This window comes from Ambystoma mexicanum, chromosome 12 (assembly GCF_040938575.1).
Source record: "Ambystoma mexicanum isolate Mex_15411 chromosome 12, UKY_AmexF1_1, whole genome shotgun sequence".
Lineage (NCBI taxonomy): Eukaryota > Metazoa > Chordata > Amphibia > Caudata > Ambystomatidae > Ambystoma > Ambystoma mexicanum.
The window spans coordinates 1,231,639,649-1,231,665,923 of NC_090936.1; the positions used below are offsets into that span (position 1 = coordinate 1,231,639,649).

General features: G+C 52.0%; 1 protein-coding gene across 3 annotated transcripts in view; it reads left to right on the top strand.

Annotated features, from left to right (window-relative positions):
- The window catches only part of GLT8D2 (glycosyltransferase 8 domain containing 2), a 333,232-nt gene that overhangs the window by 25,481 nt on the left and 281,476 nt on the right, over positions 1 to 26,275 (top strand). Inside the window, exon 4 of one of the 3 annotated variants that reach the window (XM_069629917.1) lies at positions 13,365 to 13,461. The exons of the other annotated variants lie outside the window; for them this stretch is intronic. The gene's annotated coding sequence lies outside the window, so the exon portion shown is untranslated. The remainder of the gene's footprint in view (positions 1 to 13,364; positions 13,462 to 26,275) is intronic. 3 annotated transcript variants of the gene reach the window in all.

Here is a 26,275-nt window from a genome sequence, read left to right on the forward strand (position 1 = left end):
TTATCCTGTGTAGTATTTTAAGTTGTACCAGCCTTATTCTAGCAGAAATAGCAACCTCTCTGGGATACATTAGGGCTGTGGCCCAGTCCTCAGATTGTAGTAGGCCCGCGTCTTTTTCCCACTTGGCTTTCAGGCTACAGAGGGCTGTTGTTGCGAATGAGGAGATTGCATTGTACATTATGTAGGTTGTTTTTACATCTCCGCGGTCTAGGACAATATTTCTTTCAATTGGTGTGCATTCAGGCATTTCAGAGGTCCGGCAAGTGTGTTCCCAATGCATGGGACATTTGCCTGTAGTGGAAGTGTTCATTCAAAGGTAAACCAAACCTGTTCATTAAATGCTCAAAGGGTATTATTTTACCTTCCTGTATCACATCTCTGACTTTGGTTATTCCAGCTGTCTCCCAGCTTGCCCATTTTAGGAGCATATTTAGTTCAGGTAAGATCTATTGCTCCATAAAGGCTGAGCCGGGATAATCTTTCCCTCCCAACCTATGTGTTTATGTGCTTCCGGCCATATCTGTGCCCTGTGGCTAGCCATTGTGCAGAGGGGTGGGTGTGGTGTGTTCTGATTGAGACTTTCCAGTAGGGAGAGCCCTTGTCCTGCGTGCGTGTGTGCTCGGATGTGTGGGAGTTCGGCATCCCCGTGTAGGATATCATTTAGGCTGTCAAGTGGCACAGCGAGTAGAGCGCTCGCTTTGACATCCGTGCAGAGCTTGCTCACGCAGGTTTGAATCCCGGCAGGGCCAAACTCAGCCTTTCATCCTTCCGAGGTCGATAAATGAGCACCACACACCGTGGGTAATAATAAGCAGCGCTCAGATACCTGAGGGTTTGTAGTGCTATATAAATATGAAATTATTATTATTATTATTTACGACCACCATTTGTGAGGCCCAGTAGCATGTCTGCAAATGTGGCAGTCCAATGCCACCCTCCCATATGGAGCGTTGTAGGGTGCTCAGGGCTATTCGCGGATGTCCACCCCCCCATAGCAGTTTTCTAAGTATCCTATCTATTTTGCGGAACTCTATCACCGGGATGTGTAGTGGTGCGTTTTGTAGGATGTATAAGAAGCGCGGGAGAGCTTGCATCTTGAATAACGCCGCTCTCCGCATTAAAGTGAGGGGTAGTGCTATCCAGTGTCTTAAGTCATTCGCAAACCTCTCAATGATTGGGTATAGGTTTTTCAGCAGATAGTCCCTAAGGTTGGGCGTGACTTGTATGCCACGATAACGGAATTGCCCCGCCTCCACTCGGTACGGGCAGATATCTGGAGTCAGATTGCTTATTCCTTTAATCGGAAATAGTATTGATTTGTCCCAGTTTACCCTCAGTTCACTACACAACCCATACCTTTCTAGTAACTGTGTGACGACGGGACAAGATTCCTCCGGGTTTCTTAGGTAAATCAATATGTCGTCAGCGTACAGGGAGACTCTGTCTTCCCAGTCGTCAGCCCAATGAAATCCCGTCCATGACCGTGTGTTCCTCAGTAGCACCGCCAAGGGTTCAATTACCAGTGCAAACAACATTGCAGACAGGGGGCAGCCCTGCCTTGTTCCTTTGCCCAATTTAATGCTACGTGACGACCATCCATTCACCCTGACCTCCGCTGTCAGGGAGTCATGAGGTGATATATTGTTGAAGTTTAAGGTCACTATCAAAGAGAACCCTGAGTTGGTGGCTTTGGAGGATGGTATGAGAAGGTTGGGAGGAAGGAAAGGGGTGAGGGCAGATGGGTAGGATGGAAGTAGGTGACATTGATCTTAAAGAAGGGGTGAAGGAAGATGGGTAGGCGACATTGGTCTTAGAGAAGGGGTGAGGGAAGATGGGTAGGTCGGAAGTAGGCAACAGTGATGTTAGAGGAGGGTTGAGGGAAGATGGGTAGGATGGAAGTAGTTGATGTTGATTTTAGAGAAGGGGTGAGGGAAGATTGGTAGGATGGAAGTAGGTAACATTGATCTTAGTGAAGGGGTGAGGGACGACGGGTAGGATGGAAGTAGGCGATGTTGATCTTAGAGAAGGGGTGAGGGAAGATGGGTAGGATGGAAGTAGGTGATGTTGATCTTAGAGGAGGGGTGACAGAAGATGGGTAGGATGGAAGTAAGCAACATTGATCTTAGAGAAGGGGTGAGGGAAGATGGGTAGGATGGAAGTAAACAACATTTGGGGTGAGGGAAGATGGGTAGGTTGAAGTAGGCGACATTGATCTTAGAGGAGGGGTGAGGGAATATGGGTAGGATGAAAGTAGGCAACGTTGATCTTAGAGAAGGGGTGAGGGAAGATGGGTAGGATGGAAGTAGGCGACATTGATCTTAGAGGAGGGGTGAGGGAATATGGGTAGGATGGAAGTAGGTGATGTTGATCTTAGAGGAGGGGTGACAGAAGATGGGTAGGATGGAAGTAGGGAACACTTGGGGTGAGGGAAGATGGGTAGGATGGAAGTAGTTGATGTTGATTTTAGAGAAGGGGTGAGGGAAGATTGGTAGGATGGAAGTAGGCAACATTGATCTTAGAGAAGGGGTGAGGGAAGATGGGTAGGATGGAAGTAGGGAACACTTGGGGTGAGGGAAGATGGGTAGGTTGGAAGTAGGCGACGTTGATCTTAGAGGAGGGGTGAGGGAAGATGGGTAGGATGGAAGTAGGCAACGTTGATCTTAGAGAAGGGGTGAGGGAATATGGGTAGGATGAAAGTAGGCAACGTTGATCTTAGAGAAGGGGTGAGGGAAGATGGGTAGGATGGAAGTAGGCGACATTGATCTTAGAGGAGGGGTGAGGGAATATGGGTAGGATGGAAGTAGGCAACGTTGATCTTAGAGAAGGGGTGAGGGAATATGGGTAGGATGAAAGTAGGCGACGTTGATCTTAGAGAAGGGGTGAGGGAAGATGGGTAGGATGGAAGTAGGCGACGTTGATCTTAGAGAAGGGGTGAGGGAAGATGGGTAGGATGGAAGTAGGCGACGTTGATCTTAGAGGAATGCAGCATAAGGCAGTGAAGTGGCATCTTGTGGTGGAGAGATGGGAAGGGAATATACCGTGGTAAAGGTAGGACAGGAGGGAACGATCTGGGCATCATCAGTGGGTCGGCATGTGAGGAAACCGCAGGAGATGAGTTTGCCCAGAGAGGAGGTCCACAGGATAAAAAGTGGTGGGTTCAGGACAGAACCTTGAGGGACACCCTCTTTCAGAAATCTTCTTGTTCCAGAAAGTGAAGAACGATCGGTCACAGGGGTAGGAGACAATACAAGCAAGTGCAGTGTCTTGGGTGCAGAGCTGAGAATGTGCTTAAAGGAGAGGGGGTGGGATCAATAGCAGCATAGGCTGCTGTGAAGCCAAGAAGAGTGAGAACAGATGGGAGCTTGGGGGTGAGCAGTGGTTAGAAAGTTAGACATGTGCCAGTGCTAAGTTCCCTGGCAGCGGCAATATGGCAGCTCAGCCTAATGGCATTGAAGATGAATGCTTTACAACCTCCAGCCCTCCAGCCACACACCTGGACTCTTGCACAATGAACAAGTGTAACATAGAGAAATGCTGTCTTGGAACCTTCTCACTCTTAAAATATGTGAAGGGATTCTCACACAGTCCTTACGTGAGGTGATTAATGTGGGAGGTACTACCAAGAGTTGAAGCTGGGAGAAAAGGCAAGGAGTCAGAGTGATCTGGATACAGAAAAGGTGCCCAGCTGCAGGCAAGTTTCTGATTATTAGAAGGCATTAAGGAGATATATTCTCTGACCCCCAGTCATACAGTAAGCTGCAAGCAGAGTAATTGAATTAGATAATAAACGTTTTCCCCTTGTTGAGGTCTTGCAGCTCAGGCTGGACCTCGCCATTTGGGGCAACACCAATAATGATTTGCATCTGATCTGTCCCCCTTCAATAACAGCACAGACAGGTTTAAAAATGTCGCTAGATATAAAACAAATAGCCCAATTTTCCACCGGAGAATCTTTCCTACTTGGATCCATAAGCTCCCACGAGCGTCTCTCCACTGCAACACGGTTGACAATGCCACGCCAGCCATGAGGATAGCCTTCCCCTTGGGTTTTTCCTGACACAGACACACTTAAACGAAAGCATAGCACTAATACATATTGACAAACCAACAAACAGCTCTTAGCAAGGAGAAACGGAACCAACCCCACGGCCAGTGGTAATTATTATGGACCTCGCCCACCTCAGAGCTACACCTTTCGCTCGGACACCTGGCGACCCTCAAACCTGCTATCAACTACCAGAAACATTTACAGTTCAGCAAACTAAAAAATGTTATACTGTGGATGTGTATGCCAGTGATCCTCTGAAGGTAATGCCGCCCAGATCACGTAGCTCTACAAGACACCACAACAAAATGGATACAGCTACACAACCCCAAGTAATCCTCTCTGAGGTGAAATTACGAATCAACGAATGCAGGAAACCAGCACTACCGTCCAAGATATCATAAAGGAAATTTAGGAAATAATGGTCTCATTAATCTATGCGTATAACTGGAAAAAGCCAAAGCGCTTGCAACGTAGATGATAATCAAGATAGACTATCCACTAAACGAGATGCAGCTATTAAAGAACTACAAAGGCTGAACGCGAGAATTGACGATCAGGAAAATCGCTCTTGAAGAAATAATGTAAGAACTTACCAGAGAACGCAGAGGGCACAGCCCTGGACGGCTTCCTATACAAACTGATTCAGCAGGATCTTCAGATCCCTAAGGCACAAGACCTTCTAATTGGGCACATCATGTTTTGTATCCTTATTTCTTCTGTTTTTAGTTATTGATATGATATGATATGGCATTTGTAACGCGGCTGTTGAGAAGTGTTTCAAGGCGCGACAAGGTAGGGAAGGGAGATTCAGCACAATAGGCTTGTTTCATGGGTTAAAGTCTGGTCAATACAATGGTGATATATCAATTTAGTTATGATGATTTTCATGATGTATGTTGCCCTGGTGAGGTTTAAGGATAAGCAAGCAATTGTGAATGTAAAAGACGCCACAGTAAGCAAGAAAGAACTCAGGTATCTATAAAACAAAAGTGTTAGTCGCGCCCAGAAACACTTGTGTACAAGCGCATTATGAATGTCATATCATAGCATATCTAAATACTGTAATTTCATGGAAATGTCATGTCAAAGTTAATGACACTGAATATTCAGGGACTAAATAGCCCAATAAAAAAGCACAGAATGTTGAATTATCTGAAAAACAATCAGTGGACATAGAATTCATCCAGAAACTCAGGTAGATGCATTGGGATCTGATAAACTGAAAAGGGTGAGTAGCGCAGTGGTATCACGCACACCTTCCCATCAGAAGAAGGGCAGATCCACCCTAATTAGCAAATGAGTTACTTTTTTGTATTTGTATTTTATTTATTAGTATAGCGCACTAGGCCCGAGGGCAACCAGGCGCATGTCTTAAGGCACAGGGTACAGCAATGGCAATGGTACAGTTACAGTTACAGGCAGAGATTAAGTTTACAGGCACAAAAATGTACAAAAGTGGCTGTGGTGCAGGTACAGGCAAAATATAATACATTCTCGCGCGAAGAAGTGCCCGTAATGCGGGAGTACTAGTGCAGGTTACTTAGGCTGGTAGTGGGTGGGAGGTGGACGATAGCCAGAGCTTAGCGTAGCGGGTGGGATGGTTCTGATGGACAATGGTACGGAGTTCCAAAGTTTGGATGCAAGGGCTGGGAAACTAACACCTCCAGCCGTCTGTAGGTTGTATTTGGGAATTGTAAGCGAATGGGCTTGGGCAGATCTTAAGGTCCGTGAGGGAATGTACTGAGAGAAGCGAGAGGTTAGGTATATGGGGGCCATGTTGTTGATGCATTTGTGAGTGAGAGTCAGTGATTTGAGCGAAATTCTTTGGGCAACAGAGAGCCAGTGTAGGCTCTTCCTTGTGTCAGTAATGTGCGCTGATCTAGGAATATTGAGGGCTTCTCTGATCGCGTTGTTTTGGGCAATCTGCAATTTGTTAAGGTTACGTTGGTTAGTGCCTTGATAGAGTATGTTGCAGTAATCAAGTTTAGACATAACCAGTGTCCTGGCGAGAGTAATACAGTACTGGGATCAGAGGAATGGGCGGCAGGCTGTAATCAGCTTACATGTGTAGGCCGAGGCAGCGGCACTGCATTAGTTTGTCTATTAAAGGACAGTGTGGAATCTAGGTAGATACCTAGAGTTTTAGCCACTTTGATGGGGTTACCATCAATGTTGAAAGTGCTGAAGGATGGGTCGGGTATAGAGAGTATACTTTTTTCCTCAAACTGACACCAGTTATACACCCTCTAATATCTGGCATAGGATAATAATCTGGCATAGGATAATAAACTGTACATTTCTACAGATAACCCTCTCAGATCATGCACCTGCGTTTCTAGAAACAGAATCCTCGCTTAAAGTCAAAGCCACACCCCCTGGAGACTCAACATAGCATCACTTAATCAGCCTAGAAGATCTCATTGAAAGAGCTGAGTCTTTCTGGGCTCACAACATGAAAGAAGGATATAACATCTGAAAATGTTGGGATGTATTCCAAGCCTCAATGCGAGGCCAATGCATCTTGCAGAGGGCACATAAATTGCAACACTGGCGACAAAATGAAGAGAAGCTTTTGATGGAACTCTACGGCATAGATTGCATACACAAGACAACAAGAGATCCCACGCTTGTCCCCCATACGTGTAAGATCAGAAAATAACTGAAGGAAATCACGACAACCAGAGCACAAAAATACTTCTCCAAATGGGCACAAACCTTTTTTGAAGAGGGGTACAGACCGCTTACATAAATGGCTTTCTGCTTGAAATGACAGCAACGAGCAAATGTCATATAACAGATCCAGAACAGTCAAGGCTCTAGGTTTTTCATGACAGAGATATTAACAAAGAATTTGTAGACCACTACTCTAAGCTTTACACTATTCCCCTACAAAAAAATATTGCCCAAATGGAGGAGTTCCTCCAAGGTATTGACTTACAGCATATTTCTGAAGAGAAACTTAAAAAATGCAACACTCCAATTACCAAGTCGGAGATACGCAGGAGAATTTCTAGACTTACCAATTGAATCTCTATACGAAATTGCAAGAAAATATGATGCCCAAATTAGCCACCTTACTTTCAGAGGTGACTGGAATGGCACTTGAATATCTTCTCCAAAATTGATCCTTCAGGACCGAACAGGGTTTATACTTAGTAGGCTCTCCTCTGATAATATGCATAGAGTTTTGAACACAACTGTCACCCCAGCGGTGACTGATGACTTTCTCCCTCAATGCTAAAAAGACCTTCAATAAAGTTAGACGGGACTACATTTTCACAGCATTGGCCAAGCTCGGCATTGGGAGATATTCTCTAAATATGATCAAATTACTTTGCAAGCGATTTAAGGCGGCAGTGATTACCAACAGCTTAAACACACCTTTCTTTTTGCTGCACTCAGGCATGAGATAGGATGCCCACTGAACTCGCTATTTTATGCCATAGACATCAAACCACTAGCTGCCAAATTTAGGACGGATAAACATATAATTGGTATAAACTTGGGAGAGAGCGAACACAGTACATCACTTTATGCAGACGATGTAATGCTTTGGATGGGTCGACTCCCTGGAAGCGTACCACGCATCATAAAAATTCTTACAGAATTGGGACAGATAGCCAGATATTAGGTACATTCTGAAAAATCACAAGTAATACTGCTTAGAATAAACATTCCATGGGACCCCAGAGGAATGTCTTTAAGTTACAAAGCTCTGCAACTATGTATTTACAGATAAATGTTAGTGTCAATTTTGAGAAACTCATTGCAAACAGCTACCTGTGATAGTGGCAAATATCAAAGCTAATTTAGACAGATGGAACATTCTTCCACTATCATTGACAGGCTGCATCAACGCAATTAAAATGAATGCCATCCCCAAGCTGGCGTTCCCAAATGATCCCCACCCCCTGGACCCAGCAAAGATGATCCTAGAAAAACAATGTGGTCGATTTATCTGGCTACATAAGAAGGCTATAGTCAACTTAAGAACTCTCCAAGCTCGTTAGAGGGATCGAGGTCTGGCACTCCTGTTGTGGAGCTCTTACATTTAAGTGACACAACTTTGCTCCGTTAAAAGACGGCTCAATGGAGAGGATACCACCAGCTGGAGGTTCATTGAACTAACCACACGCTGCCCGTTCACCCCATGCACAAAAATTGTGATCGCCCCACCTCTATCCCCAAACATGTCCAAAACCACCCCAATCTAGGGGGCGCCCTCAAGTGCTGCCACCAAACGAAGTGACTCACCTGCACTCCCATTAAGTGCATTCTGCCATGACTCAGTATAAAGGCCCACTCCAATATTACAACCAGGCAGAAGAGTGATGTTCAAACAAGAAGACTTGTGGCAAAATATCTAGATAGCAAGCCTATTTATATATTTATTTTATTTATTTATACATGTATAAAGCACGCAAAAACCCTCCGGCATTGAGGGGCTGTTACAACCGGTTACATGCTGTGGTACTCACGTACTAGGGACCGTAGAGGGAAATCCGGCTAGGTCCGCTAAGACACTTTCATAACCCAAAAAGGGTGTCCTCAAATGAGGGCGACCTTTCTTTCGAGAGGCCGTGCTACACATAATACAAATGAGTATCACAGTGGTTCGAATGAAAGAGAAAGGTACAGCAGTCCATGCCAGGCTAAGGAAGAAGAGAAAGAAGATATCAGATAAGGAGATAATCTATGAAAGAGATATGTAGGGGGCAAATGAAAACACTAACCTTGTATATACAAGGTTATACATATCCGAGTGTTGTAAGGGCCCACAAGCAACTGTATAAATCCATCCTTGAGTCAAACAGAGAGTCTGTTGCACTAGGCACTTGTGCTAATAGAAGGCATGTTGTTCTAACTATCGCAGACACTATCCAGCCATACTTGTTATTTAGTAACAAACCTTATGACCGTTGGGCACTTACAAGAGCACGATTTGACTGTTTATGGTTGGGGGCCGGCACAAAAAACTGGTCTCACAATGCTCAACCGCAGGCTTGTCCTTGTTGTCAGTACCCCGTGGAGGACCTTTTGCACTTTGTGTTGTTTTGTCCAATATATATGGACTTAAGGAGGAAAACACTTTTGCCACTATTGAGGTCAGCTGGATTGTCCCAAGCCAGACCAGCCCTTTGCTATTTACTCTCAGCTGCCACGTTGCCAGTGGCATGGGGCTCGGTGGACTATTTGAGAAAGGCCTGGCACAGGAGAACTAAAATCATCTCTCAAAATTAGACCGAACATTGACAATCTAACGACTACTCAGGCATTCCCTTGGAGGATATTAATTGCCATTCACACATGCACTTTTAAAGTTTTGCCATTTTTTATCTAATGTGTTTTTTTACTATGTCATGTATTTTGTATTGTATTTTATCTTGTATTGTTGTTATTGGAAATTTGTTTCCGAATAAACGTATTGATTGATTGATTGTATATACATGAGAACATCCCAGGCGTGTGCAGAAGGTGATTTTACTCAGGAGCCTGAAGGTGATGTGGATACCAGCACTGGAGATGGGATTGGAGGAAAGGTCAGTGGGTTAGTAGGGCCTATCCCAAAGGGAACGAGGGCAATGTCCATTCCATGGCAACAACGCATAGCGTCCACATCAATCGTGACACACTCCTTGATGTTCCCCAACAATCCAATGTGGTAAGTAGAAATGGAATTCTAGGCGTAATTCATAGTGCAGGTAAAGCTGAGAAAGCAGATTAAAAGGAATGGCGAGATCACAATGGGAGGGTCAGGAAGTAACAGCAAGGAATAGTCAGAGACATAGGGCCTCATTACGAGTTTGCCGGTAATGACCAGCAATTACTGGCATGCCGGTGCGAACGTGTCCGTGTAGCACTGCCGCCGTAATCAGTGTCTGATTATGAGTCAGCGTGCACGTGCGTACCTGCATACCGGTAACGGATGCACCGCCATGCCTGTAACGACGCACGTACCTGCATGCTGGTAACGGATGCACCGCCATGCCTGTAACGTCCCTAAAACCCCCTATAGCGGCATCAAGTAATGCGCTGATATCTCCTCCGCCATCGTTGTCCCCTTTAATAACGGCACCGTTAATACCGGGTTCAGTATTACTGCCACCGGAAGCAACGTCATCGTGCCGGAACGGGAAATGTGGCGGTGGCCATCTTGAAAAAACACAATCCATTGCAATCCTCTGCAGACAGGACCTGTGGATTAACAATCTCTACCCTTGCTGGCAGATAATGTCGAATGCTACAAGAAAAGGTACTGCTCGCCTGCGCAAACCGTGCTTCAGTGACGACAAACTTAATATGCTGGCAGACATGCTTGTCGAGCAGTCCGATGTGGTGTTCTGTGCGGACTTGCGGCTTGCAGCGCAATTGCAAAAGAAACAAATATGGGAGGAGGTTGCAAGGAAGGTCAGTGCGGTGGGAACAACACCACGCACCGTCAAGGATTGCACAAAGAGATGGGATGACCTGCGCCGGCGAGTCAGGAATATACTTTCTGCCAACCGCAGCCAGGGGCAGGCAACAGGCGGCGGTCCTAACTCCCCCATCAAGTTGGCCAGGTGGGAGGAAACATGTAGCTCCATCAAAGACATGGAGGCGATAGAAGGAGTGGGACAAGCGGAGACTGGAGTTCCATCATCGAATGATGACAGTGAGTGACCCATTGGGCACCACAGAGGTCCCCACACACCCATGACATTCCAAGTACAAAGTTATCCACCAAATGTGAAGTCGATGAGAGCAAATACATGGCCCATTAGCCACAACTACACACATTCCTAACCCAAACTCCACATCCCTGTCACTAAAACACACAACCAACATATGCATGCACACACACACACATCCCTGTCAAGATGCTGGCCTCACCACTGTCACATCAAAATGCATGCTGCATGCCTCTCCAATACCGAATACACCCCCGATACCCAACCTGACAGCACATGGCACACAGCACGCAAGCCACAACACACCTGTAGGCCTCATAACAGACACCATGGACATCATGGCTGCACCTGAGGGATGCCAATACAACCCGCCGCCCCCAATCTTGCAAGCACCATGTCCGCCACTCCAACCAGCACACAACGAAGCACATGTCCCAAACTGCACCAACACTGATGCATGCAGGATGCAAGGTTTCCCATTAGTGATGCCCTACCCGTCTATCCCCCACAGGCACATGTGGTGATGATGCCACAGCACAACCAAGAACACCTGCAGGAAAGTCCAGGGGTGAGGACGATGCCACCAGGCCATCCACATCCAGGGGTGCAGCACCAACCAAAGGGAGACCCAAAGCACACACCAGCGCCCAACAGCGAACACAACCCCTACCACAGGCTGAGCAGCCACCTGCCCCTGTCACCCTGGAGCACCATGGCGGAGGAAACCATGCCAGCAAGGCACACCTGTCAAAAGATGCTGTGGCCAGGAAGGTTGGCCACATGCAACAATCGGCCCTCCAGGAGACACCTCTTACCGAGGATGAGCCAACATCAGTGGCAAGTGACATGGATGGCACACAGTCAGCAGCCACCGGTTCCATGGGCGAGGTTGCAGCATCGGCCCAACACAGTGCTGATGAGGAAGAGGGGTCTGAGGAGGATCCTAATGCAGGAGTCAGCATGTTGGGGGATGGCGGACACACGCCCAGTCCGCAGGACACACCACAGGGCACACCTGAGCATGAGTCTGAAGGCCACTGCAGCGAGGAGGAGTTGTCTCCACAAGAACACAGGCCTGTGTTGAGCATGTCACCACCGGCCATGCAACCATCCCGACGCACATCAATCAGGGACCTAGAGGGACGGTTGACCCGCATGGAGGGGAGACAAGAATCAATGCACGATATGGTAAGGCAGTATTTGGCTGATGGGAGGCAATGCGCAAGGCCAACAGAGACAACACTGTGGCCATCATCCGTGCTGCCAACCGGTTTGCAAAGCGGGTCCATGAGGGCATCACATTTTTTTCACAGACCCTTGATTGCATGGCCAACAACATGGAATAACGCTGTACTGCCACACCCGAACCACAACCAACTACATCAACGAGCACCACGTCTGCAAGCTCCACACAAACTAGCCCTGTGAGCAGGTCCCTGCGCAGCATGCACCGTCCAGAAATGCAACCCCATCAATCAAAAAGGGGGCGGAAATAGCAGGAGACCCTTGGAAGTGTTTGCAGTCCATATTAAGACACATTGAGCTGTGGGTGTGTGGGGCTGTTGGGGAGTGTGGGGCATGGGTGTGTGGGGCTGTTGGGGTGTGTGGGGCGTGGGTGTGTGGGGCTGTTGCGGGGTGTGGGTGTGTGGGGCTGTTGGGGGCTGGGGGTGTGGGGGTGTTGGGGGTGGGTAGACTTTGACGTACAGCGGGTGGAGGGTTCATTCATGTAAATAGTTTCACCAGATCAATACACCTGTTGTGTCAAAAAAATCACATGACTGGACATTGCTTCTTGGGTGTGTGTCAATTTATTGTACAACAGTGTCCAGTGCCCAGAGTCCCCCAATCCCAGTGCCAAGAGGTCCACATTACAAGCATCCTCTGCATCCCAGTGCATCAGAAATAATGGGCAATCAATGATTGGCGGACAGCACGCCCCTCATGTGCATCGCGACCTGGCCGATGTGCAGCATCTTCTTCTTCATCATCTTCATTCTCACCCGGTGGTGGCTGGTCCATGTCAGGTGGCAGTGGTATGCTGCGCCGGATGCACATGGTGTGCAGCATGGGACATGCCAATATGATCTTGCCCACCTTCTCAGGCCTCTAGATGAGTGCGCCACTCGACCTACTGAGCCAGTGAAACCGTGCCTTCAACAGGCCAAAGGTCTGCTCTATCACCACACGAGTGCGTGTATTAGCACAATTGTAGTCCTCCTCATGCCTGTTCTGCAGATTCCGGACCGGGGTGAGGAGCCACGGCTTCAGGGGATAGCCAGCATCACCTGCATGGGAGCACAATAATGTATGTGTGTGAGTATTTATTCCATTCCATTTGGACGTTCCTTGGATGAGGCTTGGTGTCGACTGGCATGCTGGTACTTAAGTACTGTGGATTGTTACTGCACAAATAGCACACATGTTGTTGATGTACACTACATGATGGATTCCATTTTCCAAACCTTGTGGCATGGTATTTTTGAGTTTGCCTTCATGTGCACATGTTCGCATGGTGTTATGCAGTGTTACTGTCGGGGAGGTGCAGTGATGGAGGATTCCATGAGTGGCATTTTGTCTTGCCCAGTCATGGATGCATGACCTGTGAGGTCCTTTGATACACTCATGTGTATTTGGCTTTGTGACTGCAGGATGGTGCATTGTGGTACCTGTGGCTGCGGTCTGATGATGTCGAGTGGACATGTGCAGGGATGGGCGCTGATTTGTATCTGACATTTGCACAATGAGGTAAGCCATGGTACGTCTGCATCCTTTGTCAGTGTCATGCATCAAGTTGGAATGCACAGGGGCACAGTGTTTGCCACCAAGGACAGTGACCAGACACCCAAAAAAAACATTGCCAGGAAAGCAGACAGGTTGCATGTGCATGTCATCCCCCCTCCCAAAACCACCCATTGTCAGGAAAGCAGACAGGTTGCATATGCATGTCACGCCCCCCCCCCAAAAAAAAAACATGGCCCTGTGATCAGACTTACCCAGCAACCAGGCACGGCGTGCAGCATGTCGTTCCATGTAGCGGAGAGGTGAGGAGTTCCGCAGCACCATTACATCATGTGTGGATCCTGGGAATCTGGCACAGCAATGTGTTATCATCTTACTTGCATCACACACCATCTGTACATTGATGGTGTGGTATAGCTTCCGATTGCGATACACCACTGCCCCAGCATGCCGGACTTCCAACTCCACGTGGGTGCAGTCGAGGGCACTAATGACATTGGGCATGCCTGCCAGTGCATGAAATGCAATGTTGGTGTCATTCACCTCCTGTGCTGTCCGTGGCAGGGATATGTAGGCCCTTGCGTGCTTTAGGAGTGCATCCAGCACTTGGTTTAGCACAGCGGAAAAACATGGTTGCGAGATGCCATGCAGCTGCCCCACTGTGAGCTGGTAGGTGCCTGTGGCCAGGAAGTGGAGCACAGACACCACCTTCAGCAGAGGGGGTGGGGGCGTGGCGGTGCGGATGTTGATCAGGCTGACCAAGTCATCATGTATTAGATCCACAATGGTGGTGATGGTGTCCCTGTCCAGGCAGTACAGCATGTGGATCTGTGCTGGGGTTAAGTCGAATGGGCTGGCCCTTGTGCGAGGGATTGGTGGCTGCCTGCGGGGTACCACTGCCTGAACTGGTGGTATTTGCTGGCCCTGTCTCACCCACCTCCTGTCTCACCCACCTCCTCCTCCTCCTGTGCCTACTCTGTAGTCCCTGGTGTACTGCCTTATCAAAGAGTAGCAGTGCAGGCATGTCCTCCAGGCCGGTTGTAGGTCAAAGGATTGAAAAAAAAGGGTCAACAGGACAAAGGATCGACACCAAAGGGTCAACAGGACAAAGGATCGAATTATTTTATTTTTTTTCACTTTTTTTTGTTGGGGGGGTCCGCCCCAACCCCCTTTTTTTGCTAAAAATCACTTTTTTTTCCAAAACAAAAACCTAAAAAAAAATATATATAATGTTTTTTAAAAATTCGATCCTTTGTCCTGTCGACCCTTTGGTGTCGATCCTTTGTCCTGTCGACCCTTTTTTTTCGATCCTTTGACTAGATACGCTCCAGGCCCTGTATCGCAACAGCAAGTGGAATCATTTTTGTCTTGGAAGGGGTGTGGTGTGTGGGTGTGCACCTTTCGTGCTGGGCCAGGCTCCATTGCCTACACCTGTGCTGATTGTGTGCACCTGTGGCAGGTCTGAGCACAGCAGATTGTCTTCGTGCCTGTCCCGCGATGCCGGTGTTAACGGCATCATGGTGACCCTTCTTACCGGCATTTGGATGCCGGTATGTGCATGTCTGTTTGACTCATAATGTCCTCTTCCTTGCGGCATTCCGGTGTTACTGGCACGGCGGACGAGCGTCCACGCGGAGTCCGGTACGGAGGGGCACGGTCACAGCGGGTACCTGTCGATGCCGGTGAGACCGGCATTGAGGGTCGTAATGGCCCGGTCCGCTAAGCGGTGCCGGTATTGCCTTACCAGTATCGTTATTACCGAAACACCAACCTTGCCATGAGGCCCATAGTGTAGGGGTTCCGATTTCGGAACACAGACCTTCGCAGTAGAGCAATATGGGAGCAGGCAGTAGCAATCCGAGAGCGTTCCGAGGTCGTAGAACAGGAAGTATCAATATGGCCAACCAGGAGAAAACAAAAGCAAATGGGAGCGTTCCGAGGTCATAGACAGGAACTATCAAGGCAGCCAGCCAGGAGAAAACAAGGCAATCCGTAAGCGGTCAAATGTCGGTAACAGGAGATTCAAAGGAACTGCAACAGAACGAAGTAAAGGGGTAAAACTTCAATCAGAAGCACCACGGAAGGGAAGCGCACAACAGAAATATGTTAGGTGCGGTCACATGATGCAGACGTCCTACGTCGTTGCACAGCCGACGGGACGCAAGGCAGTTCGCATATGCGCAGGCGATGTTGTGACAAGCACCATGGCAACTGCCAGGTACGCAACCGTAATGGGCGCTTAACAAGTGGATTGTTGCCAGAAAATTGTAACAGTTTGCCGCCCGTGACACATGCACATTTCAATTAGGAGGGGGCAGGCATGAGGTAGACTCCCTAGGCTTTGGTCAAACAGCCAAGTTCTTAGAGCTTTTCTGAAGGCCCAATAGGACTGTTCGGCTCTTAGACTGGGTGGGAGAGAGTTGCATTGTCTGGCTGCGATGGTGGGGGAGCTTCTTCTGCCACCTTTAGCTCGGTGGAACATCGGTTGGATGAGCGTTTCGTTTCCTCATCGGTACTAATTCTTAGAGATACCTTAAGGTAGCTTTAGACTTTTCGGGAAGGCTCCATAAGAACGGTGAAAAGAAATATTCACTACATCTTTTCAATTATTTAACATTATAAAAATGTTTTCATAAAAAGACTACACAACACAATTTTTGTTCTTCTTAAAACCTCATTCTGAAACGTATAACTGTACGTGAGAAAAGCATGGAGATTCCTGATCAGCATGACCGCTGACATGATGCCCAGCAGGATGCGTGGCACGATGCCCAGCAGGATGGGGGACATGATGCCCAGCATGATGGGTGACATGGGATGCACAGCAGGATGGGGGACATGATGCCCAGCAGGATGGAGGACATGATGCCCAGCATGATGGGTGACATGATGCCCAGCAGGATGGGTGACACAATGCCCAGCATGATGGGTGACATGGGATGCACAGCAGGATGGGGGACATGATACCCAGCAGGATGGGGGACATGATGCCCAGCATGATGGGTGACATGGGATGCCCAGCAGGATGGGTGACACGATGCCCAGCAGGATGGGTGACACGATGCCCAGCATGATGGGTGACATGGGATGCACATCAGGATGGGGGACATGATGCCCAGCATGATGGGTGACATGGGATGCCCAGCAGGATGGGGGACATGATGCCCAGCATGATGGGTGACATGGGATGCCCATCATGATGGGTGACATGGGATGCACAGCAGGATGGGGGACATGAAGCCCAGCAGGATGGAGGACATGATGCCCATCAGGAAGGGTGACATGGGATGCCCAGCAGGATGGGGGACATGATGCCCAGCATGATGGGTGACACGATGCACAGCAGGATGGGGGACATGATGCCCAGCAGGATGGGGAACACGATGCCCAGCATGATGGGGAACACGATGCCCAGCATGATGGGGGACACGATGCACAGCAGGATGGGGGACATGATGCCCAGCAGGATGGGGGACATGATGCCCAGCATGATGGGTGACATGATGACCAGCATGATGGGTGACATGAGATGCACAACAGGATGGTGGACATGATGCCCAGCAGGATGGGGGACATGATGCCCAGCATGATGGGCGACATGGGATGCCCAGCAGGATGGGGGACATGATGCCCAGCATGATGGGTCACATGGGATGCACAGCAGGATGGGGGACATGATGCCCAGCAGGATGGAGGACATGATGCCCAGCATGTTGGGTGACACGATGCCCAGCAGGATGGGTGACACGATGCCCAGCATGATGGGTGACATGGGATGCACAGCAGGATGGGGGACATGATGCCCAGCAGGATGGGTGACATGATGCCCAGCATGATGGGTGACACGATGCCCAGCAGGATGGGTGACACGATGCCCATCAGGATGGGTGACATGGGATGCACAGCAGGATGGGGGACATGATGCCCAGCATGATGGGGGACATGGGATGCCCAGCATGATGGGGGACATGGGATGCCCAGCAGGATGGGGGACATGATGCCCAGCAGGATGGGGGACATGATGCCCAGCATGATGGGGGACATGGGATGCCCACCAGGATGGGGGACACGATGCCCAGCATCATGGGTGACACGATGCCCAGCAGGATAGGTGACACGATGCCCAGCATGATGGGTGACATGGGATGCACAGCAGGATGAGGGACATGATGCCCAGCAGGATGGGGGACATGATGCCCAGCATGATGGGTGACATGGGATGCCCAGCAGGATGGGTGACACGATGCCCAGCAGGATGGGGGACATGATGCCCAGCATGATGGGTGACATGATGCCCAGCATGATGGGTGACATTGGATGCACAGCAGGATGGGGGACATGATGCCCAGCATGATGGGCGACATGGGATGCCCAGCAGGATGGGGGACATGATGCCCAGAAGGATGGGGGACATGGGATGCCCATCAGGATGGGGGACATGATGCCCAGCATGATGGGTCACATGGGATGCACAGCAGGATGGGGGACATGATGCCCAGCAGGATGGAGGACATGATGCCCAGCATGTTGGGTGACACGATGCCCAGCAGGATGGGTGACACGATGCCCAGCATGATGGGTGACATGGGATGCACAGCAGGATGGGGGACATGATGCGGAGCAGGATGGGTGACATGATGACCAGCATGATGGGTCACACGATGCCCATCAGGATGGGTGACATGGGATGCACACCAGGATGAGGGACATGATGCCCAGCATGATGGGTGACATGGGATGCCCAGCAGGATGGGTGACATGATGCCCAGCAGGATGGGGGACATGATGCCCAGCATGATGGGTGACATGGGATGCCCAGCAGGATGGGGACATGATGCACAGCAGGATGGGGGACATGATGCCCAGCAGGATGGGGGACACGATACCCAGCATGATGGGTGACACGATGCCCAGCATGATGGGTGACATGGGATGCACAGCAGGATGGGGGACATGATGCCCAGCAGGATGGGGGACATGATGCCCAGCATGATGGGTGACATGGGATGCCCAGCACGATGGGTGACATGATGCCCAGCAGGATGGGTGACATGATGCCCAGCATGATGGGTGACATGGGATGCCCAGCAGGATGGGGGACATGATGCCCAGCATGATGGGTGACATGGGATGCACAGCAGTATGGGGGACATGATGCCCAGCATGATGGGTGACTTGGGATGCACAGCAGGATGGGTGACATGATGCCCAGCATGATGGGTGACATGGGATGCACAGCAGGATGGGGGACATGATGCCCAGCAGGATGGGGGACACGATGCCCAGCATGATGGGTGACACAATGCCCAGCAGGATGGGTGACACGATGCCCAGCATGATGGGTGACATGGGATGCACAGCAGGATGGGGGACATGATGCCCAGCAGGATGGGTGACATGGGATGCACAGCAGGATGGGGGACATGATGCCCAGCAGGATGGGGGACATGATGCCCATCAGGATGGAGGACATGATGCCCATCAGGATGGGTGACATGGGATGCCCAGCAGGATGGGGGACATGATGCCCAGCAGGATGGGTGACATGGGATGCACAGCAGGATGGGGGACATGATGCCCAGCAGGATGGGGGACATGATGCCCAGCAGGATGGGTGACACGATGCCCAGCAGGATGGGTGACATGGGATGCCCAGCAGGATGGGTGACACGATGCCCAGCATGATGGGTGACATGGGATGCACAGCACGATGGGGGACATGATGCCCAACAGGATGGGGGACATGATGCCCAGCATGATGGGTGACATGGGATGCACAGCAGGATGGGGGACATATTGCCCAGCAGGATGGAGGACATGATGCCCAGCATGATGGGTGACATGGGATGCACAGCAGGATGGGGGACATGATGCCCAGCAGGATGGAGGACACGATGCCCAGCAGGATGGGTGACACAATGCCCAGCATGATGGGTGACATGGGATGCACAGCAGGATGGGGGACATGATGCCCAGCAGGATGGGGGACATGATGCCCAGCATGATGGGTGGCATGATGCACAGCAGGATGGGGGACATGATGCCCAGCAGGATGGGTGACATGGGATGCCCAGCAGGATGGGGGACATGATGCCCAGCATGATGGGTGACATGGGATGCACAGCAGGATGGGTGACATGATGCCCAGCAGGATGGGGGACATGATGCTCAACATGATGGGTGACATGGGATGCCCAGCAGGATGGGGGACATGATGCCCAGCAGGATGGGTGACATGGGATGTACAGCAGGATGGGGGACATGATGCCCAGCATGATGGGGGACATGGGATGCCCAGCAGGATGGGTGACATGATGCCCAGCAGGATGGGGGGCATGATGCCCAGCATGATGGGTGACATGGGATGCCCAGCAGGATGGGGGACATGATGCCCAGCATGATGGTTGACATGGGATGCCCATCATGATGGGTGACATGGGATGCACAGCAGGATAGGGGACATGATGCCCAGCAGGATGGGTGGCATGGGATGCACAGCAGGATGGGGGACATGATGGCCAGCAGGATGGAGGACATGATGCCCATCAGGATGGATGACATGGGATGCCCAGCAGGATGGGGGACATGATGCCCAGCAGGATGGGTGACATGGGATGCCCAGCAGGATGGGGGACATGATGCCCAGCATGATGGGGGACATGGGATGCCCAGCAGGATGGGTGACATGATGCCCAGCAGGATGGGGGACATGATGCCCAGCATGATGGGTGACATGGGATGCCCAGCAGGATGGGGGATATGATGCCCAGCATGATGGGTGACATGGGATGCCCATCATGATGGGTGACATGGGATGCACAGCAGGATAGGGGACATGATGCCCATCAGGATGGGTGACATGGGATGCACAGCAGGATGGGGGACATGAAGCCCAGCAGGATGGAGGACATGATGCCCATCAGAATGGGTGACATGGGATGTCCAGCAGGATGGGGGACATGATGCCCAGCAGGATGGGGAACATGATGCCCAGCAGGATGGGGAACATGATGCCCAGCATGATGGGGGACACGATGCACAGCAGGATGGGGGACATGATGCCCAGCAGGATGGGGGACATGATGCCCAGCATGATGGGTGACATGGGATGCCCAGCAGGATGGAGGACATGATGCCCAGCCCGATGGGTGACATGATGCCCAGGATGATGGGTGACATGATGCCCAGCAGGATGGGGGACATGATGCCCAGCATGATGGGTGACATGGGATGCACAGCAGGATGGGGGACATGATGCGCAGCATGATGGGGGACATGGGATGCCCAGCAGGATGCGTGGCACGATGCCCAGCATGATGGGTGACATGGGATGCACAGCAGGATGGGGGACATGATGCCAAGGAGGATGCGTGGCACGATGCCCAGCAGGATGGGGGACATGATGCCCAGCATGATGGGTGACATGGGATGCACAGCAGGATGGGGGACATGATGCCCAGCAGGATGGGTGACATGATGCCCAGCATGATGGGTGACATGATGCCCAGCAGGATGGGGGACATGGGATGCACAGCAGGATGGGGGACATGATGCGCAGCATGATGGGTGACATGGGATGCACAGCAGGATGGGGGACATGATGCGCAGCATGATGGGGGACATGGGATGCCCAGCAGGATGCGTGGCACGATGCCCAGCATGATGGGTGACATGGGATGCACAGCAGGATGGGGGACATGATGCGCAGCATGATGGGTGACATGGGATGCCCAGCAGGATGCGTGGCACGATGCCCAGCATGATGGGTGACATGGGATGCACAGCAGGATGGAGGACATGATGCCCAGCATGATGGGTGACATGGGATGCCCAGCAGGATGGGGGACATGATGCCCAGCAGGATGGGTGACATGATGCCCAGCATGATGGGTGACATGATGCCCAGCATGATGGGTGACATGGGATGCACAGCAGGATGGGGGACATGATGCCCAGCATGATGGGTGACATGGGATGCACAGCAGGATGGGGGACATGATGCGCAGCATGATGGGTGACATGGGATGCACAGCAGGATGGGGGACATGATGCGCAGCATGATGGGGGACATGGGATGCCCAGCAGGATGCGTGGCACGATGCCCAGCATGATGGGTGACATGGGATGCACAGCAGGATGGGGGACATGATGCCAAGGAGGATGCGTGGCACGATGCCCAGCAGGATGGGGGACATGATGCCCAGCATGATGGGTGACATGATGCCCAGCATGATGGGTGACATGATGCCCAGCAGGATGGGGGACATGATGCCCAGCATGATGGGTTACATGGGATGCACAGCAGGATGGGGGACATGAAGCCCAGCAGGATGGAGGACATGATGCCCATCAGGAAGGGTGACATGGGATGCCCAGCAGGATGGGGGACATGATGCCCAGCATGATGGGTGACATGGGATGCACAGCAGGATGGGGGACATGATGCCCAGCATGATGGGTGACATGATGCCCAGCAGGATGGGTGACACAATGCCCAGCATGATGGGTCACATGGGATGCACAGCAGGATGGGGGACATGATGCCCAGCAGGATGGAGGACATGATGCCCAGCATGTTGGGTGACACGATGCCCAGCAGGATGGGTGACACGATGCCCAGCATGATGGGTGACATGGGATGCACAGCAGGATGGGGGACATGATGCCCAGCAGGATGGGTGACATGATGCCCAGCATGATGGGTGACATGGGATGCCCAGCAGGATGGGTGACACGATGCCCAGCAGGATGGGGGACATGATGCCCAGCATGATGGGTGACATGATGCCCAGCATGATGGGTGACATTGGATGCACAGCAGGATGGGGGACATGATGCCCAGCATGATGGGCGACATGGGATGCCCAGCAGGATGGGGGACATGATGCCCAGAAGGATGGGGGACATGGGATGCCCAGCAGGATGGGGGACATGATGCCCAGCATGATGGGTCACATGGGATGCACAGCAGGATGGGGGACATGATGCCCAGCAGGATGGAGGACATGATGCCCAGCATGTTGGGTGACACGATGCCCAGCAGGATGGGTGACACGATGCCCAGCATGATGGGTGACATGGGATGCACAGCAGGATGGGGGACATGATGCCCAGCAGGATGGGTGACATGATGCCCAGCATTATGGGTCACACGATGCCCATCAGGATGGGTGACATGGGATGCACAGCAGGATGGGGGACATGATGCCCAGCATGATGGGTGACATGGGATGCCCAGCAGGATGGGTGACATGATGCCCAGCAGGATGGGGGACATGATGCCCAGCATGATGGGTGACATGGGATGCCCAGCAGGATGGGGACATGATGCACAGCAGGATGGGGGACATGATGCCCAGCAGGATGGGGGACACGATACCCAGCATGATGGGTGACACGATGCCCAGCATGATGGGTGACATGGGATGCACAGCAGGATGGGGGACATGATGCCCAGCAGGATGGGGGACATGATGCCCAGCATGATGGGTGACATGGGATGCCCAGCACGATGGGTGACATGATGCCCAGCAGGATGGGTGACATGATGCCCAGCATGATGGGTGACATGGGATGCCCAGCAGGATGGGGGACATGATGCCCAGCAGGATGGGTCACATGATGCCCAGCATGATGGGTCACACGATGCCCATCAGGATGGGTGACATGGGATGCACAGCAGGATGGGGGACATGATGCCCAGCATGATGGGTGACATGGGATGCCCAGCAGGATGGGTGACATGATGCCCAGCAGGATGGGGGACATGATGCCCAGCATGATGGGTGACATGGGATGCCCAGCAGGATGGGGACATGATGCACAGCAGGATGGGGGACATGATGCCCAGCAGGATGGGGGACACGATACCCAGCATGATGGGTGACACGATGCCCAGCATGATGGGTGACATGGGATGCACAGCAGGATGGGGGACATGATGCCCAGCAGGATGGGGGACATGATGCCCAGCATGATGGGTGACATGGGATGCCCAGCACGATGGGTGACATGATGCCCAGCAGGATGGGTGACATGATGCCCAGCATGATGGGTGACATGGGATGCCCAGCAGGATGGGGGACATGATGCCCAGCATGATGGGTGACATGGGGTGCACAGCAGTATGGGGGACATGATGCCCAGCATGATGGGTGACTTGGGATGCACAGCAGGATGGGTGACATGATGCCCAGCATGATGGGTGACATGGGATGCACAGCAGGATGGGGGACATGATGCCCAGCAGGATGGGGGACACGATGCCCAGCATGATGGGTGACACAATGCCCAGCATGATGGGTGACACAATGCCCAGCAGGATGGGTGACACGATGCCCAGCATGATGGGTGACATGGGATGCACAGCAGGATGGGGGACATGATGCCCAGCAGGATCGGTGACATGGGATGCACAGCAGGATGGGGGACATGATGCGCAGCATGATGGGTGACATGGGATGCACAGCAGGATGGGGGACATGATGCGCAGCATGATGGGGGACATGGGATGCCCAGCAGGATGCGTGGCACGATGCCCAGCATGATGGGTGACATGGGATGCACAGCAGGATGGGGGACATGATGCCAAGGAGGATGCGTGGCACGATGCCCAGCAGGATGGGGGACATGATGCCCAGCATGATGGGTGACATGATGCCCAGCATGATGGGTGACATGATGCCCAGCAGGATGGGGGACATGATGCCCAGCATGATGGGTGACATGGGATGCACAGCAGGATGGGGGACATGAAGCCCAGCAGGATGGAGGACATGATGCCCATCAGGAAGGGTGACATGGGATGCCCAGCAGGATGGGGGACATGATGCCCAGCATGATGGGTGACATGGGATGCACAGCAGGATGGGGGACATGATGCCCAGCATGATGGGTGACATGATGCCCAGCAGGATGGGTGACACAATGCCCAGCATGATGGGTCACATGGGATGCACAGCAGGATGGGGGACATGATGCCCAGCAGGATGGAGGACATGATGCCCAGCATGTTGGGTGACACGATGCCCAGCAGGATGGGTGACACGATGCCCAGCATGATGGGTGACATGGGATGCACAGCAGGATGGGGGACATGATGCCCAGCAGGATGGGTGACATGATGCCCAGCATGATGGGTGACATGGGATGCCCAGCAGGATGGGTGACACGATGCCCAGCAGGATGGGGGACATGATGCCCAGCATGATGGGTGACATGATGCCCAGCATGATGGGTGACATTGGATGCACAGCAGGATGGGGGACATGATGCCCAGCATGATGGGCGACATGGGATGCCCAGCAGGATGGGGGACATGATGCCCAGAAGGATGGGGGACATGGGATGCCCAGCAGGATGGGGGACATGATGCCCAGCATGATGGGTCACATGGGATGCACAGCAGGATGGGGGACATGATGCCCAGCAGGATGGAGGACATGATGCCCAGCATGTTGGGTGACACGATGCCCAGCAGGATGGGTGACACGATGCCCAGCATGATGGGTGACATGGGATGCACAGCAGGATGGGGGACATGATGCCCAGCAGGATGGGTGACATGATGCCCAGCATTATGGGTCACACGATGCCCATCAGGATGGGTGACATGGGATGCACAGCAGGATGGGGGACATGATGCCCAGCATGATGGGTGACATGGGATGCCCAGCAGGATGGGTGACATGATGCCCAGCAGGATGGGGGACATGATGCCCAGCATGATGGGTGACATGGGATGCCCAGCAGGATGGGGACATGATGCACAGCAGGATGGGGGACATGATGCCCAGCAGGATGGGGGACACGATACCCAGCATGATGGGTGACACGATGCCCAGCATGATGGGTGACATGGGATGCACAGCAGGATGGGGGACATGATGCCCAGCAGGATGGGGGACATGATGCCCAGCATGATGGGTGACATGGGATGCCCAGCACGATGGGTGACATGATGCCCAGCAGGATGGGTGACATGATGCCCAGCATGATGGGTGACATGGGATGCCCAGCAGGATGGGGGACATGATGCCCAGCAGGATGGGTCACATGATGCCCAGCATGATGGGTCACACGATGCCCATCAGGATGGGTGACATGGGATGCACAGCAGGATGGGGGACATGATGCCCAGCATGATGGGTGACATGGGATGCCCAGCAGGATGGGTGACATGATGCCCAGCAGGATGGGGGACATGATGCCCAGCATGATGGGTGACATGGGATGCCCAGCAGGATGGGGACATGATGCACAGCAGGATGGGGGACATGATGCCCAGCAGGATGGGGGACACGATACCCAGCATGATGGGTGACACGATGCCCAGCATGATGGGTGACATGGGATGCACAGCAGGATGGGGGACATGATGCCCAGCAGGATGGGGGACATGATGCCCAGCATGATGGGTGACATGGGATGCCCAGCACGATGGGTGACATGATGCCCAGCAGGATGGGTGACATGATGCCCAGCATGATGGGTGACATGGGATGCCCAGCAGGATGGGGGACATGATGCCCAGCATGATGGGTGACATGGGGTGCACAGCAGTATGGGGGACATGATGCCCAGCATGATGGGTGACTTGGGATGCACAGCAGGATGGGTGACATGATGCCCAGCATGATGGGTGACATGGGATGCACAGCAGGATGGGGGACATGATGCCCAGCAGGATGGGGGACACGATGCCCAGCATGATGGGTGACACAATGCCCAGCATGATGGGTGACACAATGCCCAGCAGGATGGGTGACACGATGCCCAGCATGATGGGTGACATGGGATGCACAGCAGGATGGGGGACATG